This window comes from Neofelis nebulosa, chromosome 3, assembly GCF_028018385.1.
Source record: "Neofelis nebulosa isolate mNeoNeb1 chromosome 3, mNeoNeb1.pri, whole genome shotgun sequence".
Classification (NCBI taxonomy): domain Eukaryota; kingdom Metazoa; phylum Chordata; class Mammalia; order Carnivora; family Felidae; genus Neofelis; species Neofelis nebulosa.
In genome coordinates, this window is record NC_080784.1 from 89,262,240 (window position 1) to 89,276,866 (window position 14,627).

The 14,627-nt window shown below is 38.7% G+C and overlaps 1 protein-coding gene across 1 annotated transcript in view; it reads left to right on the forward strand.

Annotated features, from left to right (window-relative positions):
• Positions 1-14,627, forward strand: part of SLC7A11 (solute carrier family 7 member 11) — a 167,722-nt gene that overhangs the window by 111,504 nt on the left and 41,591 nt on the right. The gene's annotated exons all lie outside the window — the stretch shown is intronic.

The following is a 14,627-nucleotide window of genomic DNA, read 5'->3' on the forward strand; positions in this document are numbered from 1 at the left end:
TCAGAGCCTGGAGCCTGTTTCAGATTCTGTGTCTCCCTCTCTCTCTGCCCCTCCCCTGTTCATGCTCTGTCTCTCTCTGTCCCAAAAATAAATAAATGTCAAAAAAAATTAAAAAAAAAATGAATTAGCCATTAGATGTGAACTAACAAAAGCAAAATATATGTCAAAAAGGTTTGACAAAATGCTGTAAATCAGCTCCACATCCGAAGTTTTCATCTTGGTTTAGTGGAATAACTACATATTATAAAGGGTCTTTTAAGTGCTGCATAGCCAAGAATGTATCATATTTATGGTTTATTTTCTTGATGCACTCCCATAGCCTTGGAAAGCAAGTTCTATAATGAATATGACCACTCTGCATTTCTTACCATCTTTCAGCTCTGTAACTATTACAAAGTATTTTGAAAGTCAAGATTTCTCACCTTTATATATACTTTATGTTAGAATTATGAAAGTAAGGTAGATGGGCAGATGAAAGTTTTATTTATCTTACCCTTTAGAGGAGAAAGTAAGAGACAAAATTAATAAATGGATTCCCTCAATGTTAGGAGCAAATTAGGAGACCAACAGATTTTTCCTGAACCTTTCAGCCGGTTTTGAATTCATTCTACTTTCAAGAAAATGTACTTAAAAGGGTAAATTTCTTTCTTATATAATAATATTATACTTCTGTGTAACATATTTGACTTCAGGATGTCAAAATGTAAATAACAGTGGATCACTTTAATTTTATGTATTTATTATAAATACTGTTGTTAACATAAAAAGTATTGAAAGGGGCTTATAAGATACTATTTATTTTTATAACTTTTTAATGTTTATATATTTTTGAGAGAGAAAAAGAGAGAGTGTAAGTGGGGGAAGGGCAGAGAGAGAGGGAGATACAGAATCCAAAGCAGGCCCCAGGCTCCAAGTTGTCAGCAGAGAGCCCGACAGGGCTCAAACTCACAAACTGTGATATCATGACCTGAGCTGAAGTCGCATGCTTAACTGACTGGGCCACCCAGGTGCCCCAAGATACCATTTTTATTAATTAAGAAAATTGGAGAATGGGAAAGTAGGAAAAATGAGATAAATTTGGGGATAATATTTAATCATAAAATATATTTTATAATACGCAATAGACTTTGCTAGGAGCTTGGCTGAAATTTTATCCTTAATCTTTCTGCAACCAACACAAGGAGCATTCAAGGATCATTTTATTTTGGATACTGCAAGATTTTTCCTTCCTTAAAATATAGATTTCAAACATGTACTTCCAAAATGGTGAACTTAATAAAGGGATAATATAGTGGAAAAGGATTGTTACATTAAGAAAAGCAAACTAGGGGCGCCTGGGTGGCTCAGTCGGTTGAGCGTCCGACTTCGGCTCGGGTCATGATCTCGCGGTCCGTGAGTTCAAGCCCCGCGTCGGGCTCTGGGCTGACAGCTCAGAGCCTGGAGCCTGTTTCAGATTCTGTGTCTGCCTCTCGCTGACCCTCCCCTGTTCATGCTCTGTCTCTCTCTGTCTCAAAAATAAATAAAACGTTAAAAAAAATTAAAAAAAAAAGAAAAGCAAACTAAATTTTAATGAAAACATAACCTAAATTAGTCTTGGTATCAGACTTTTAGTTGGGATGAAATGATTTCTTGGCTGTGCCAAGAAAAACTGAAGAGAATATGAAAGTGGACATTACTATATATCTGTGGTAATATTTATTCCAACATCTTCCATATCCCTTAAGATTATGGTGGATAATTTTATTCTGACAAATTAGCAAATTGGCCCCTGCGGAACTGTAAGTAAATATTGAATATAAGCTGAATGTATCCAGCTATCTCTATAAAACATATTGTAGGAATGCCAATGATACTGGCCAACTAGGAAAGCATCCAGAGAAATATTTGGACCTTGATACCTTTTTCCTTGTTCCATAGATCATGCAAATATTTGTCCCCCATCCAGATGTTAGCTAATATTAACAGTATTTACTGAGCAACAATTATACGTCTGAGTTTGTAGTTGCTACAGTTGATATTTAAAAAGAGCAGATCCATAATTTGTAGTACATATAATATAGTAAAGATATGAGACAAATATGCCAAAGACTGTAATCCACAATCTGCCTCAGGAAGGCCACCAAGTATTATCAATGTGTACGATGGAGTGGCAGAGAGGCAAAGAGGGCCTCTTTTGAAAGGGTAGAAGTTTTCATGGAAGAGATGATATTTGAGGTGGGTCTTGAATCACGGATGTGCGTGGGACTAGTGGGGGGCAATGTTCCGTGCAGAAAGAATGTATCAAGCACTGAAGTGGCTTTTAGCTCCACTCACATTCTTACCTCTCTGTCCTGAGCCACCCAGAGAAGCAGCCACTGTAGGAAAAAACATTTCATTTCCCCGCTCCTTTATACAGTGTTAGACTGCGTCTCAATCTCTCCACTTTGAAACATGTCTCTTGTCCTATGTCTGTCCTCCCGGGTCCACCACAGACTCCTTATTTCTGTAGCATTCATCTAAACCAATAACTTATTTAGATGTCTGCCTGATTTTTCTTATCAGCAGCTCTGAGAGATGATCTGACTCAGATCATGCCCTTAGTGGCATGCTAGCTGCCTCGTGATAAGACTACAAGGAGCACCTCTTCCTCCCTATCCCTCTCCCCATCTTCCCCTGAAGCAGGCAGCCAGCACCAATACTTCGGATGAGTTGACTCTGGGACTCTGATTCTCTGCTTATCTGGGAGGCAGGACCAGATAATGGAAACCAGACCAATGATACAGGAACTGCAGGTAATCTGGTTTACTAGGAATAGGAGATTCACTCAGGAGACTGGTAAAACACAGGCTGCAAAGATAATCTAGGTTCATATAGTAGAAGTCTTTGAATGACAGGCTGAGGAAATTGTACTTGATTTGATAAGAAATGGGAGTCCAACAGAGGATTTTGAGCAGGGTCTACTGTTTGCATGCATTGCTCCCTCTCTAGATTGTGCATGTGTGTGTGTGTGCGTGTTTTCCATGATACGCTCTTATAGGGGAAAGGATGGGGTCTATTAGATTTTCTTTATGGTGCCATTCACAACTGTGTGTGCACCAGAAAGACTGTGGTGATGAGGATGATGATGAAAGTGAGGAAGTTTGTTATGCCACAGTGCCTTTCAGAGTGTCATCTTCATAAAAGGTTCAAGCATCCCTGAAAGGGAAATGTATTGCTTATAAAAGAGAGCAGACAGGGGCGCCTGGGTGGCTCAGTCGGTTAAGCGTCCGACTTCGGCTCAGGTCATGATCTCGCGGTCCGTGGGTTCGAGCCCCGCGTCGGGCTCTGTGCTGACAGCTCGGAGCCTGGAGCCTGTTTCAGCTTCTGTGTCTCCCTCTCTCTGACCCTCCCCCGTTCATGCTCTGTCTCTCTCTGTCTCAAAAAAAAATAAATAAACATTAAAAAAATTGTTTAAAAAAAAAAGAGAGTAGACAATGCCAGCAAAAATGGAAACATGTATTTACGCGGTGGAAGTCTTTAGTTTTAACTGGCAGAGACTGGATGGAAACTGAAACAAATCTCAGAGTTTCATGCTCTACTGACAGCAGAGATGTGGTTCAGTTAGCTTCTAGCCGAGTGTTTAAAGGATATTGAAACCCTTCCAGTTTACAGTACATTTGGCAGCTCTCTGTTGGATAATCTTTTTTTATGTGTATTCTGTTTGGAAGTGAATTGTACACCAGTTATTTTAAGTAGTATTTTTTAATCTGCTGCTGTGTTAATTATAGCAAGGACAACGGCAACACAATCATAGACTGATGTGAATGTTTTATTCAATGAAGCAAAGAAATATCCACCAGGGCTGTATAGAAGTTGCAGTGGACTGAAAATAATCAAATATGAATGGGTTTAGGTAGCCAATGGCACTGACAACTTATGAAGCTGAACACCAGATTTTTTTTTTCCTGCTGCAGTTTATATGAGAGTCACTGAAGACAGAAACCCTTGGCATGATTATATTTTCTTGTGGAATGTAACTAATTTCACAGTGGAATAATTTTGACAAGAGTTCTTAGTTTCCTTCCATATGTTTTATTTCATTTTCTAGAAAAGGGGTCCTCGCCCTGGCACATTTGAGTGCTATCAAGCACCATAGGAAAACTGTTTATTTTTTGTGCACTCATCAGTGGCGGGAAAAAAAAAAAAAGAAAGAAAGAAAGAAAGAAACACAAAGGGAAGGTGAGTCAGGGTGAATGCTCTTATGCTACTGCAGGCTAGCGCGGAGACCTAAAAACCAAACAAAGCAAGCAGACATCTTGGCGCCTCATCGAGGTGTGAACCAAAGAGACAATTATGGATGACCATGTGCGTGGGGGTTCCATACCTTCTTTCCACCCCTGCTAATCTAACAGCCTTTATTTTAGAGACAGCCTGAGGAGTTGCTGTGTTTTCAATCAACTGTAGAAACACTTGAGAAGCAATAAAAATGAGAAGAAGTGGCTGATACAAAAAAAAAAATCAAATTTTCACTTTTTTTCTATAAAAAGATATCCTAAAATTTGTATTTAGGTTACGCCAGGAAGAACACAAAGAACAAACAGATGTGCTCTAACTGATGTTGGATTCATTGAAAGGTCAGTCTCTTACTCTCTTGAATTTTCTATTAATTTACTTCAAAGATATCATTTCTAAACAGGTTTCTGGGACTAGGGATCTTGGCACAAAGGGCCAAGCCAGGAGGCTTTACTCTGGTAAAGCCTATTTTATAGACTAAAAAATGAAACTTTGTTTTATTTTATAGACTAAAAAAAGAAATTTAGGACCATAAATGGTTATGTGGGCCTGCCTCCTCCACTCTACCCCATACACATATATACACGCACGCACAGTCATGACATTTTTTGAATTGTACTCCAGATAGAAGTCAGTCTTCGAAATAATTGCTGCTTGTTATTATTCAGTTTAGCATCACAGAACAGAGGGCGCCTGGGTGGCTCCGTCGGTTAAGCGTCCGACTTCGGCTCAGGTCATGATCTCGCTGCTCATGGGTTCGAGCCCCACGTCAGGCTCTGTGCTGACAGCTCGGAGCCTGGGGCCTGCTTTGGATTCTGTGTCTCCCTCTCTCTCTGCCCCTCCCCTGTTCTCTCTCTCATTCTCTCAAAAGTGAATAAATATAAAAAAAAAACATTGTTTCAAGTATCATAGAATCAGGAAAGGAGACGCGGAGCCACAACAGAGCAGTGCTGTAAATGCTGTTAAATGTAGCTAACACCAGTTTAATCATTCCAATTTAGCAGCAGCTTAAACTCAGAAGAAAAAAAAATAAGCAGACACTAAAGATTCATTCACTGAAAATTTGTTGCTGAATTTTAGGCACCTGGCATTGTGCTAATGAACAGAGGCCTGAATAAGACAGCTGAATAAGAAACGATATCTGCTCTTGAGATTTTCAAAGCCTAATAGCAACAATACGTGTGCCTATATGATAGCAAACATAGAAACATTTATGACATAATATGATGAGTTCAATAATAAATGAATAGTTAATAGGCAGCTAGAGAATGAAGGGGGTTACTCTAAACAGAGTTAAAAGCAAATAGCACAAACTGGAAAACATTTGTAGCTCATATAACAGAAAAAGATCCCATTTCCCTAATATATAAAGAGCATCCATAAATGAGCCAGATTACCCAGCAGAAGAATGTGGAAATCATATAAACAAATAATTAATTAAAAAGGAGATACGCATGATCCTTAGAACTGTGCAAAGGTACTCAAGCTTAATCATAATAAAAGAAATGCAAATTAGTATTACACTGAAATAAGATCTCTTACCTATTAAGATTGATAAATATACAGAAGTCTGGTAACCCCGTGCTATCAAAAATATGGGTTAAATATGTACTTCACGTCTTTCTTGAGAAGGTGTAAATTGCTATACACACATATGTACAGGGCAATGGGAAATGTTTATGAAAATTTCATACTGTCTGGTAGATCAGTTCCAATTTATTCTGTAGGTATAATAGTCCATATTTGCAAAATGACATATTATGAGGCTATTAATTGCTACAGGACTATTGCTCATTATAGCAAAAATTAGAAACAAAGCTCCATCAGGAGGAGACAGATTAAGTACATCATGCAATAACTCTGCAGTAAAATACTATACAGTTGTAAGAAAATGAAGTATTAATATGCACTTTATGTATTAATATAAAACTACCGCTCTCCAAAACATTTAGCATTAAGTGAGAAAAAAGCAGGTGCAGAACATATTGTACAGTATGCAGCATTTCTGTAAAACCAGAGGAAAATTATGCTTATCTTTGCTTATTTATGCATAAGTATTTTATGAAACACAAAACTCAATCAACAAGAAGAAAAATTGGATGACAGAAAACGGTGGTGTAAAACAGGCTCTTCACTGCATGCCTATTTATATTTTTGGTTTTTGAATCATGTGAATGCATTACCTGTCTGAAAAACTAAACACATTTTTAAAAAAGAAAAGAGGAAGGAACATATCATTCCAGTCTGGATGGTCAGGAAAGACTTTAGAAACGAAGTGGTATCTGAGATGAATCTTGGAAGATGAGAAGTTCAAGCAGAGAGGAAGAAAGGAAAGACGATCATGAGCAAATACTCAAAAGTATGAAAATATGTGGAGGGTCAGAAAAGCCATAAAATGGCACTTGGAAGGAAGCTTCAAAGAGCTACGAAGAGAGCAGTGATATATAAAACAAAGGGGATGGAAGGTTCAGGAAGGAGGGCATGATCATTAGCATCAAGAGCTGCAGGGAGGTCACTCAAGGCTATAGCACTCCTGCAGTCAGCCGGCAGCTGATTCTGCTTTTAGCTCTTAACTTTTTGCCATTGGATTCTGTGGTTGACGGTGTTGGTTTTATGTCTAGTTTTGTTAACCAGTAATCTGCAGATTGTTTTCTATAAACACATCTCTGTTCAAAAAAAAGCAACAGGAGGCATAACAACAGATGACTTAAAAGATTTAAAAACCTATTTTATGAGAGCCATTGCACATGCCAAACAAATTGTGGCTGGTTACAAAGCAGTCTATCTAAAAGCACAAAGCAGGGGCGCCTGGGTGGCTCAGTCGGTTGAGCGGTTGAGCGTCTGACTTCAGCTCAGGTCATGATCTCACGGTTCGTGAGTTCAAGCCCCACCTCAGGCTCACTGCTGTCAGGACAGAGTCCGTTTTGGCTCCTCTGTCTCCCCCTCCCTCGCTCACTCTTTCTCCTTCTCTCCCAGAAATGAATAAACATTAAAAAAAAATAATAATAAAAGTACAAATAATGATTTTCCTAGCATTTGGCTTATTAAGATACTTAAAAATATTTGTTGACCATCATCAAGTGAAGTCACATCCATGTGAATAAACCACTAGGGAGTGCAGTATAACATAGGGGATGATGATGAAGATGTTGATGGTGACGCAGTCATGGTGATCACGATAGTACTGGTGATCCTGAAATGAAGTGACATTTTCACTCTAGCCTTGGATTTGCCTTCACACCTAAGCCAGATCCCGCCAGTACTTTGCTTCAGACTTTGGTAAGTGAATAAAACTGGCTGGGGTTCCAAAAGGGCTCTGTGGATTTATGCTGGAAAAATGAGTAGGGTGCATCCGGGAGAAAAAGAGGATTGGGAAGTGTAGACAGAAGAAACAACAACACGAGGAAAGCTGTGGTCTTCTGAAAGGGTCTGATGGGTTCTAGTGTCAGAAGTGGGAAGAGCTGCTACTGTTCTGACCTGGTCATTAACTGGCGGGGGTGGGGGGGGTGACACTGGCCTCATCATTTCACTTTTCTCAGCTTCAGTTTAGTCACTTTATAAAATGAGGAGTACCCTAGACAAGATCCATGGTTTTTTGTTTTATTTTGTTTTGTTTTTTAATATAATTTGTTGTCAAATTGGTTTCCATACAACACCCAGTGCTCATCCCAACAATGCCCTCCGCCCTGTCCATCACCCACTTTCCCCTCTCCCCCACCCACCATCTACCCTCAGTTTGTTCTCAATCCTTAAGAGGCTCTTATGGTTTGCCTCCCTCCCTGTCTGTAACTTTTTTTTCCCTTCCCCCTCCCCCATGGTCTTCTGTTAAGTTTCTCAAGATCCACATATGAGTGAAAACGTATGGTATCTGTCTTTCTCTGCCTGGCTTATTTCACTTACCATAATACCCTCAGGTTCCATGGTTTTTAATTTTTCCCTTAGTGATAGTATTTTATTTTTCCAAGAGGACCCTGCTTAAAACAAAACAAAACACAAAGGAGGAGAAGGGTGGGAGTGGCTCTGAGTGAAGCAGGTGTGGGCAACTCCCTGCTCTCTCTTCTTAGCACCTTGACAGTAGCTTTGGAAGGAAGCGTCCTCACCCATTTGTAAATGACTGACTCAGATCGTCTTATGGCCCCTTCAAGTGCTACCTTTTTAATTGTCCATGGTTGCAGTATTCTGAAAACACTAATAAGATGAATAGTCTACAGGTGGAGTTAATATAAGAGAACTTTCTCAGGGCACCTGGGTGGCTCAGTCACCTTGAGCATTGGCCTCTTGATTTCGGATCAGGTCATGATCATGGCTCAGGTCATGATCTCAAGGTTTTTTAGATGGAGCCCCAAGCCCAGCTCTGTGCTGACAGCACAGAGCCTACTTGGGATTCTTTCGCACGCTCTTTCTCTCTCTCTCTCTCTCTCTCTCTCTCTCTCTCTCTCTCCTCCTCTGCCCCACCCCGCTCATGCTCTCTCTTTCAAAATAAACTTAGAAAAAAAAAAAAAGGCAAGAGAGCTTTCTCAATGCTCCCCTTGATCATTTTAGTAGTTTTCCAACTTTTCATTGTAATAAAGCTATTCACCCGGATGTTCTGGTGGTTTCAGCTACCCCAATAACTTTACTAAAATATCTACATACCAATTTCAAAATCTCATAACTGAAAAATAGATGGATTGGCAATTATTTATTATATAGACTGTAAAGGCAAAGACAATGTGAGTCATTTAAAACAATCTCATCTTAATATCAAATTATATTTACTGGCACTGTATTTTTCTCCTGCATTATGTTATTCTCGTATTATTCTCTTATATCTACAAGATGATCAATTATTTAAAAAAATTTTTTTATGTTTATTTTTGAGACCAAGGGAGACAGAGCACGAGTGGGGGAGGGGCAGAGAGAGAGAGAGAGGGAGACACAGAATCCAAAGCAGGCTCCAGGCTCTGAGCTGTCAGCACAGAGCCCCATGTGGGGCTTGAGCCCAAGAACAGTGAGATCATGACCTGAGCCAAAGTCAGACGCTTAACCATCTGAGCCACCCAGACACCCCAATGGTCAATTTAGAACAGAGAAGTAATGTATCAAAAGTTAATTTTCCTCACAGTGTGGCTATATTTCTATTTTTCTAAATGTTTATTTATTTATTTATTTATTTATTTATTTTTAAAAGAGGAAGAGGGACAGGGAGAATGCAAGTGGGGTGGGGGGTGGGAAGAGAGAGAGAGGGAGAGAGATAATTTTATGCAGGCTCTGCACTGTCAGACTTGAACCCACAAACCATGAGATCATGACCTGAGCCAAAACTATGAATCAGACACTTAACTGACAGAGTCACCCAGGCACCTAGATTTCTATCTGTAATTGATTAGGGCACACATGTGAAAGTTCATGAAATTAAAAGCTTAAATGTCATGCCTGGGGCTAAACTTGTAGGCTATATTTGAAGCAGTCCAAATCAGTTTATTATAAAGAAATGCTATCACACAAATAGTTAATGAATCCATATCTCTATCCCTTATATGATGTGTAATTCAAAGTTAGTAAGCCAGCTTCTTGCTTACCAGAAAGATGGATTGATTCTACTACCTAACTGAAATTAATCAACATTCTCAGTGCATTTGCCAAAATGGATCGTTTAGGAGAAAAACTCATGGTGCTCAGTGCTCGCTTTATTCAATAAAATTGACTGGAAAGGGTTAAGAGCTGGTGAGTGAGGACTGCGGTGGCTTTGGCTGCCCTCTGATAGCTTGGGCAGATGTGCATCAAGCCTCACGCTTTACTTCATGCAGGGGAATAAAGGATGTCCCCTCATGTATACGTCCATGATTGGCGCCTGCTGCTGGAATAAATATTGGAATATTGTGCAGTCCTTGTAGTTCCTAGTAAATGATCTGCCCGATTGGCATGTGCTCCAGAAAGTAGCGAGACTGGATAGGAGACAGAAGGGAAAGCGAGAATGATATCAACAGCCTCCATGGGGGATTTATTTTAAAGCCTGCCATCTTGTCAACATTGTTTCAATATGACAGCTGAGGCTTTTGCCAAGTATTGAACATCTGACCCATTTGGCTCATCATTTTAAGCTGTGCGGTGTTCTAAATGGAAGGGCTGACCCTCTGAGAAAACCATACTCTGAATCTGTGTTTGGTTCATCACCAAGTTCAAGATGATTATCTGAAGTTTGTTGAAACCTCAAGGGAGAATAAAATTGAACCGAAATCTCACCAGAGCAAATTTCTCCAGTGATTTTTTGGCCTTTCAGCTTTGGCTTAGAAATGCCATGGAAGCAACCTTTGTCCTCTGACCATTTGGGATTGGACAGTAGATTACAGATACATCATGTGCCAATCTGGTGATATTCCAGTAGCGAAAGGAATTTATTCAATCATTTTTGAAACCCGAAATAGGACGTGGAGTTTCGTGTCAGGTTTAAGCATTGTTTAAATTGTGTTTCTTCAGCCGACAGACACTTTCATATACAGCAGTTTATATATTTTAGCTCCCAGAGACTGAGATTTTTTTCCTACTAAAACTTCAACAGCAAGGATAAGTCAAATATAACTCTTAGAAATAGTTAATAAAAACGTAAACTTTGGAGTTAGACCTGGGTTTAAATTTTGGCTCTACCATTTCTTAGACAGGAAACCTAGGGCAAGTTACTAACTTCTCTGAACTTTGATCTCCTTATCTTTAAAACAAGGCCCGGCATGGTCCCTTTACAAGGCCTGAAATGAGGATTATACAACCTCTAAGAATAGTGCCTGGACCACAGCAAATTCTTTAGAAACGGTTAATTATTTTTATGTCAATAGAGCGCACAGTAGACGTGTAATACATGCCATCAACCTACAAACTTTTTAAAGTCCCATTTGTCACCATCCTTTCCAAGGCAAGGGATTTTGTTGAAAACAATAGTGGCAGGAATGCAATGATGATTTTGGAGAGGGATTATGATACTAAATATTGCCCTTTTATTTTAGAACATTTTGTAAGGCAGGGATTACATCCTTACATTTCATTGCGTATTGTTGGTATTTGCTATTTTTCCCTTTAAAAATCTGCCATGCACACTGGACTCCATCGGCCAATATTGTACCTATTTTTAAGAAACAATAATTCTTCTCATAATGATAAGAGCTGACAGGCTTTGTTTAGATTGGAGATGGTAATTTAAGAGCTTTTGATCCTCAGACTCCTGTCCTCCTAAATGGAGGAACATGACCATTCTTAGGATTGTAAACAACTATGCCAGGAATGATAATAGTCCCAACTGGCGGCAGAATTTGCACAAGTATTGAACTGGTTTAAAGTGGCAATTGAAGACCAAAATACATCCCCAAGACTGTGACATTTAGGCGGGACGGTGTAGGCCACTTTTCTTCCTAAATGTTTATCTGGTGATACAGAGTAGCCCCACGTAACCAGATCAATAGTCAAGGAGGAGTGGATTAGTGGGTTGACTCACGGGCGGTCAGGTCGTCTAATTCAGCAAACTAGAATGAAAACAATTTAGGAACCATGAATCTGTATTTAAATAAGTAGTTCTAAGAGTTCTATTTTTTACTTCTTCAATATAATTGTATGGCTCTGTCAATAAAATGAGGAGGCAGTAACTAGTCTGAGTAAAGAATATTTATTTTGATATATTGAAAAAGGAGGCGGAATTCAAGCTCTTCCATGGCTTGATATGGGATATGGGAAGTGACAGTGCCCGATTTTCTGTATGACTGGTATTATGTACAGAATTGATTCCAAAAATGGTGTTTTAAAAATACTTAGAACAAAGTTATTATTGGAGTAATAACTTTTGTGTAGGTTACTTTGAAGAAAAATACCCATTTAAGCGATAGGTAGTTAAGACAAAAAATTTTAAGTTTATTTATTTATTTTAAGAGAGACAGAGACAGTGTGAGTGGGGGGGTGGGGTGGGGGCAGAGAGAGAAGGAGACACAGAATCTAAAGCAGGCTCCAGTCTCTACGCTGTCAGCACAGCCTGATGCGGGCTTGAACTCACGAAATTGCGAGATCATGACCTGAGCCAAAATCAGGAGTTGGACACCTAACCAACTGAGCCACCCAGGTGCCCCATATAATAGGTAGTTTTAATGCCTACACAATTTTGTTTCTTTATTATGTCGCCTTTATTTATACATCTAGCCTTTCTCTTGAATACTATTCTTGTGCTGCCCATTTTCACTATGTCACTTTATTAGAATATGGAATATTCTGAAAATAGATCATTAAAAACTCATTTAAATTCCATATTAAAAGAAAGCCACTTGTTACTAGTAGCCAGTCATTATGTGGTCCTAGTCACTCTTAAACATCAGTCAACTTTCATGGGAGAAGAGCACAATGGATGCCTTGATTGTTTTTAGTTTTCTAAAAATAAGTACTTAATTTCCATCAAAGGAAAATGAACATTTTCCCTTCTAAAGTTGACTAGTTAAGTGTACGAGTAATCAAAGCAGCCGACTATGGAGCAAAAATGCAGTTGCTTATGATTTGGTTCATTTACTAAATGCACAAATTTATTTTCTAAACTGCATCACAGGGAATAATATTGAGACTGATCGTAATAAACAGGTCTGTAAGAAGGATGGCCATCAACTGTTTGAAACATGACAGTGTATGTGTTTATCAAAGACTCAGAAAAAAGGCTGGAATCTTTCAGGTCCTGTGTACATTTCCCTAGATTTTACTTCAGCCTTTCATATTATATTCTCAATTTTATTCATGTGGGTGTTCTTAGGAATTATGGAAGATGCGGAGTTACCACTTCTTGCTGGCTGTTACATGGTAGGAAATCCTTAGTATATCCTCTGGGTTCAGCCCATGCCTGGAAACATATTGTATGCATTAATCTATTTTCTCCTCTAACCTTTGTCAATACTTCTATCTCCCCAAATACTTGAGGACTATAAAATGACCAGAGTGTTTTGTCAAATGTCTAATCATTCCAATGGCTCCTGGATTATCTAAATTGCTCCAAAGAGAGATGACTATATTCAATAGGAAAATTATGTCATTGTTCTTATTCACCACATATAGACTAATAATGCCCTTGTTCCTTTTAACAACAGCATTACCTTGTTGGTAATTATTTCTTGTAATCTCACCAAAAGGCATTTAAAGAAAACTAACTGTACTCTACCTAGTCTCTTCATAACTGTGTTCTATTAGTTTCTCGTTACATCTTCACTCAATCAGTGCCGTTTTGAATACCGCTCCAGACTACGAAGAACAGCTGGCTACTTGGAAGATTAGAAAAAAAAAAAAAAAAAAAAAAAAAGGATGACCCAGATTTAATGTTAAGTAAAACTTCTGAATGTCTTGTTTTTTCTGCTCCTTATAATGTGTGTGGCCCCGTCTTCAAGGGGCTTTATCTTACCTCTCATTGAATGATGGCGTTGACCAAGAATGTCCTAATTCAAATTTCACTCAAGTGAATCTTTCAAAAAATGTAATAGATTTTATTTTGTGCAATCAGCTGCTGTGCTTTCTAAAGTACTCTCACGGAGCAATGGGCGCAAGCAACACAGGTCTTGTCTTCCATGAGTTATTATGAAATAAAATGAAATGGTCACAAATTGCGCAACACCACTGGCCTGCGTTTCCTTTATACAAAATTACTTCTCCCAAATACACCCTGTTAATTGTAGGAGGGTGTTTCCTACTTATTGTTCTACCTTTATGTTCTAGTAATTCTTTCTTTCATTTACTCATTCATTAGTAATATTTTCTAGGGAGTCATACTTTCAGGGTGTGCTGTATTATTTTCTTTAACCAACGATCTTGGTATTCCTGTCTCCTCTTGATGCTCCCTCCTTGCAAAAGTTCTATTTCTCAGTTTCAAACAAAGATGAAGAGATAGTGGCCTCCCTGGGCTTTTCAGAATCTCTTTATAGACTGTTACATTGCTCAAAGGATTCTCTCCCCAATTGCTAGTCCTCAGAAATCATGAGCCCATTTTTTTTCTTATTCGTACTTTTAACTGGTAGGTGTTGCTTGGAAAGTTAAATTTCCTAGTCTAAAACTTTCCAGTGACAAGCCTAATAGAAATTTCAAAGTCACTATTTCCTAGAAAACATACCACCATATAAAAGGGGAATATAATTAGTTTATTTAAAAAAAATGCAGGCAAATTTGGTCATGGATATTGAGACAAGGAAATAAAGGAAACGTGACAAGTCAAGGTAAAAGAATGTTTTCCAATTAAAAAAAAAAGCGATTTATATTCTAGGTCTATGAAAATCCCTTTCAAAATAGTGAGAGGCCAGAAAATATACAATTATTTCTCTACCCAAAGAATGGTGGATGATTGGAATAACTGAGTAATCAGTCCAAAAAAGCAAACACACCCGTATCTGTGCTTT